Below are 6,000 nucleotides of genomic sequence, written 5' to 3'. Positions count from 1 at the left end.
CATAACAACTGCCAGGTGCAGGCAGGTGCAATTTAAGAACATGGTTCCCAAGTATTACACACAGCAACTGTCCTTCTACAAACAGAATACCAGCAACTAACAAATACCGGCCAGTGCCAGCCCCGGCAGGGATATTGTACAGTCTGATAAGAAGCGCTGATACATTACTGAGTGAATAGATCCCTGTTTTCCTGGGGAGAGTAGATCACAATGCGAAGAATAAACATTTCGGTGAGTCACTTCCCGTGTTAGGGACATGTGAACATACGGTCTAAAGGTTCAACACTGTCACTGTTTAGGGTGTAAATTTTCTCAATAGCAAATCACAGAATGAGTTTGGAGTTCACTTTGGAAGTGGCAACTTCTGTGGCACTATTTGAATCCTGCTGGCTCCTCCAGTGTCAGGGCATGTACATGCTGCATCAGAAATCTGGGCTCAACAGATAAGTTTTTGTGATCCTTAACCATGACAATTAGCTCATGTGCTTCTCAAATGTCCTTTGCATTTTATCTGCCACAGGTCATTATCGTTCCCGTGCCAATGAAGATAAGGTTAAATAAAGACATTCATATACAAAAAAAACCCAGAGCTTCATATTGTGTTTGTATTCTCAGATATGATTAGTGCCTGGTTAGAAGAGTTTCAATCTGACTATCCAAAATTATGTCCAATTGGTATCTTATCTTATGGTAACTGTAGTTCCTGAAAACTAAGCAGAAAATAAAGAACAACTCCATCATTCACCATTTTGTTTTGAAGAAAATTATATAATGTCACTTCAAAGCATGAAATTCCCTCTAGGAGCCCCTGTACATAAATCTTTTTATCTTTGTCTGACCAACCGACAGTAGTAAGTGCTGGAAAAGAAAACGTGAAACACTTCGTATAGAAAAAAAAATTACTGGAATAGGATGAAACCATGTTACTGTATGTTAAGCTCTGGTACAGTAATTCAGTAGGGTATTCAAAATGACTTCTTGGTTGCTGGTATGACCCAAGTGTCAGGAAAAGTACTCTGCAGTGATTATATATTTTGCTATTGTACTCAACTTCAGTTCCTGTGACAGAGGCAGCTGAAATGCTAACTTTGATACACAGCCACCCTGGGATGGCATGTTATCTGATGTAAAACAGACTGACCAAGAACTGAGAAGTCCCGTTTCTCAAGTAGCGTTCTGTAGCAACTGTTTTCAACTATTCATTTGTAAATATATTTTTCAATAGCTTCCCTAACATGCAGAAATTGTGTCATAAATGAGGACTCCGATGATCTGCAGAGACCTGATGATTCTGTCCCGCCATCTTTCTGCAGCACCAGGATCAAGTCCCCGGGGTGCCAGGCACCCCAGGTCACATATTCCCTGCCTGCACATTTCTGGCAGAAGTGGGACGGATACTTATTTTATTTTACTTCTGACAGTATAAATTTTATTTCCTTTCATATGCCAGTCACATTTACAAACTAATAAGGCATCCCCTGCTTTGCCCTGACCCATCTCCCTTCACTAAAATGTAATTCTGCTTGTATTTTTGCTGTGCCAAACAAATTCCTATTGCTTCCTGGCATGCGGTCATTCCAGGCAAATACTGGTACGTCATCCTTCTTCCCTCCTGTCACCTGCTACTGCAGATTCATATACAGGATTCTGTACACAGTCACTATGGTGAATAATAATACTTAACTTGTCTGAGTCATATTTTTTGTGAAAATGGCAGACCTTTCAGCCAGTGGAAAGCAACCCATTTCAACAGCAGAGAGTTTGTCCAAATGTCTTTATTACTACTACTTCCTTAAAAAACATACTTTAAAAGTATAAAAATAGGAATATTTTAAATAAATTACTCTAGCATGTACTGTTTTCAATGCTCATGAGCTACAAGCTCTTAATAATTAAAAGGCATTTTATCAGCAGTTTCATTCTGTATTAGTGAAGATATATTTCCCACCAGGGTAACAAAACCAACAACATTCACCGAGACAGCGATTATTTCCTATATTAATCCAACGGGGAAGAAGGCATTCAGCATCAAACAGCCCTGTCATTTCTTTCTCTAGAGGAATAACTTTCTAGATGCGTTACCAATAGTCAAGGAAGACTGCTTTACAAAAAGGGTTTTATTTACACTGTAGAGAAATTAAGCCAGAAGTGAAGTAGCAGTGTCTGTGTTAATAAGAAATGCATTTGTAAAACACGCATTTATAAAAAAGTGCAAACAAGCAACAAATTCACAGGCTTTCTAAAAGCTTAGCATATTAAGGCATTACAAAAGAGATGCCAGTAGTGCTGGCACTCACGAATAAATGTGGGTTTATTAGACTAAGTTTTCAAAGCCTGGATGCTTACGAGGCACATTTTCCCAGCCTTTTAACACTTGTTTTAAAAAGTAACTCTCCAAAATAGCCATTGGGTCCTATTATCCTGCAGGAGGAAGTGGGGAGTGTGAACCCAAACCTCCCTGACTCCATCTGAAATGTAATTAATTAGAGGCCTCAAGGTATCACAGACAAAAGCCTGTTTATATGGAAATTCCTCCTCTAAAAAGAGACATGTAGAAACTTCCTGATTCAGCAGATAAAACAACATGTAAACCCATCCTGGCCTGTCTGACCAGCCTACAGACACATCTCACGCCACCCTCAAAACGCTTACTGCAGACCAGGAAAGCGTTCAGGCTCCTGAACTTTTGTTCATTTTAACCGTTTCCCTTAATGAGATGTAAAAATTATTTGCAACATTTACACACCGGACAAACACTCCAAAATTAAATCTACAGAATATGGACTTGGCTTAATAAGATAGTTTCTCACCCTGCTTATTTGTCCCAAATATGCAGCCAAACTGGGCTTTAAAAATACATTATAGTATTTCTTCAATATTAATTGGGGAAAAAAAAAAAAAAAATCGCTGAAAGTACAAAGGAAAAAGTACTCCTAAGTACCATTAGAAAGTCATTATAAATAAGCTAACACTTTTCAGAAAAAGTAACCAGAAGTTCGTAGTCTTAAAATAGACCTTGTTTAGTAACAGGAAGCATACATGGGGGAGGCAAGCGTGGGGAGTCTCCTGTCTTTCTCTCATAGAAAAGACAAAACCTCTGGACCACAGGAAATAACACAAGTTTTAGAAAAACCCAGTGGTATGAGTGAAAACACTTCAAATAAATCTGTAAGCCCTCAAAACGATGTTAAAGGACAACAGATGTTCTTCCCCCACACTAGCTTGTTCGAAGACTCACGTACTCCCTAGGAGAAGTCATTTATTTGCATTGATTAAAGTGGGTATTCAGATCCAGACTCATACAAATGGAGAAACTGAGAGGAATAGGTGCATAAGGAACGACAAGCTGTGCCTGTCCTCTTCTTGCTGATAAAAAAAAAAGCCTCCCTGAGTATGTGAAGATAATGGAAAAATACAGACCTCTGAATATACCTTTTCTTCAGACTTAATATCTTTATAATGTAAAACAGAACCCACAAAAAAGATAAGTCTTAAATTCAGGCTGAAAACTACTTTTAGAATGAATTTTCTCTTTTGCTGTGTTTTTGTGATATGTGCCTGAAATACCAGTGCCTTGGCTGATATGCTGCCAAAATAAAACATAATCATCATTATAACTCCTGCCATTATAAGTCAATTCTGAAATTAAATCAGCAATTCAGATTCATCTTATTGCCAAGCATCCTTAAGCAGGAGCCTTTCCCTCAACCATCTCCGCTAGGAAGCATTCCTGTTAAATAAAAATGACGACAACAATATAGGGCCAGATGTGGCCATGAGAAACTAAAATGACACATGGGTATCAAAATCCAAAAGCAGAACCTCCCAGCCTTTTCTCAAGACTGTAAGCAGCTACAATAGCAGACATTATCCTAAGAATTCATTATTTTATTCACAGACTCGTTAGGTAAAAATCATCAATAAAACTGGGAGCAAGGACCAAAGTACAGCCCAAGTCATTAGGCTAAAAAATAATTAGCTGTGATTAGGACTATGTTCCTTATTTCATCCACAAGCCATACAGCTTTATCAGAAGAAGTGATGAATGCTCCTTGATGATCCTTAGCAAAGATTAAGCCATGTGGCTGCGGACCTCTCCTAAGTTTAGGACGTATGGATTTGAATCTTCTCAGCCAAAGCCAGCCATAGAACAAGCTTCTTGCACCTTGTGCAAATACTGCAAACCTTGTGGAAAAGTAAGCATGGAGATCCTACCCCCACCAATGATACCTGGAAGGACGGGAGCAGTGCCTGCGACTTGGGGACTCGGGCCCGGAGCTCACATGCCAGTCTTGGGGTTGGGGATGCTCTGACAGAAGCTTTGCACAGCTGGAGTAAGTACCAAAATCCCCTTTATATTGTCGCACCGCATCTTTGGTGCCTTAGCCTTTGCAAATCAGCTCCGTAGCCCGCAGAGCCTCTCACAGCTCTTTAATCTTTCACCTAAGCAACAGAAGGGTTTTCCTTTCTTCTTGCTCTCCTGCTGTTATTCTCCCACATACATTCTTCCACCTCAGTATTATTGCAAGCTCAGTATTATTACAGTAGGGTCTCTGGGAACCTGGAGATATTCCCACTGGCATGAGATTCACCCCTTCTTTACTCCCTTTTTCCCCCCTTGATTGCAGCATTTGGTTTACACTAGGAGGCCCAATAATAGCCTGAGCAAAGTTTACCAACAAACCAGTATGCAGCACCTGCCTCGGATCAAAGCCTGCTCTCATCGGCCCTAACTGCATCACAAGCGGGGAAAACCCAACAGGGAGCCTGAGTAGATCCAGGTGTAAACCATGTACTTACTAAGGGAAAGATACTACAGGAGGATTCACCTGCTGCACTGGATCCAAGTGAGTCCAACTAATTTGAAGCAAGTTCAGAATTACAGGAGTTTTTTGTTAATACACTAAAGATGACCTGCTTCTGCTGTTCTTCCTCTGCATTAATGTTATTTCATCACCGTGATCACCAATCAGAACAACTAAACTGGGCTGTAGTTTAAACTCAAATTAAATTAGTAGAGAAAAACTGATTTGCAAACTACTCTCCTCTCATCATTTCAGTTAACGATTAAAAATTATGTTGTTATTGTAAGAAATTAAACATTTGAAGGAATACACAGACCATAGTCTCAGTGGCTCAACAGTTCACAATGACCTGAACATCGCACTAAAAATTTTATAGCACAATACTTCACTGACAATTTTATACTCTTTGAGTTTCATTAAAATCCAAACTTGTGAAAGCCAGGAAATGCACTGTGTTAAGCCACAGCCCATATGCTCCTCACCCAAAAAACAACAGGAATTATCTGCAAACACAACAACTGCAGTCACTATACAAAGGGCCGTGTCGTGAACGGGACAGCAAGTAACTCTGACAGTGATGCGAGGCGACCTGGGAAATCATGCTCTTAACAGACACGGGAGGTAACCTGGGACTTATATTCGCCTCTGTCCCCACTCCTGCCTGCTTGGCCCCGTGCCTCCCCAGCCTTCCTCTTTCTTGCTCTTCCTCTGTGGGATTTTGCAGCACGTAACTGCAGCTTACAGTGCTACAGACTTTAGTAATTCTGTGCTGGTAACCCACAATCACAGTAATTTTGCAGTAAGTCTCCATTGCTCCTGAGCAAAGAGCATCTACCCAAACAGCTTAGGAAAGTCAGGTCCTATTGTTAGGATTAGCATTTTTAGAAAAAACATACTAGTACACTAGGAAATATCTCAGAGATGAAAGTAAAATATTGGAGTTGCAAAGAGCAAACAACGCTGTGTGTCAAGTCTATAATCTATATTTATAAACTACGGTTAAATGCCAGTGTCTCCTGCTCAACCACCGACTGATCCAACCACCACCATCCCCAATCCAATAACTTCTATCAGTGATTTTATGAACTACGATTTCAAATCTAGTATGTTGACTATAATTCGTTAATACGTATTTAACAGTGTACTGTAAAATAAAAAAGATAAGAGTATGTGTTTCTATAACATTAAGTAGCAA

This window comes from Mycteria americana, chromosome 5 (assembly GCF_035582795.1).
Source record: "Mycteria americana isolate JAX WOST 10 ecotype Jacksonville Zoo and Gardens chromosome 5, USCA_MyAme_1.0, whole genome shotgun sequence".
Taxonomy (NCBI): Eukaryota; Metazoa; Chordata; class Aves; order Ciconiiformes; family Ciconiidae; genus Mycteria; species Mycteria americana.
This window is presented reverse-complemented; position numbering follows the sequence as displayed.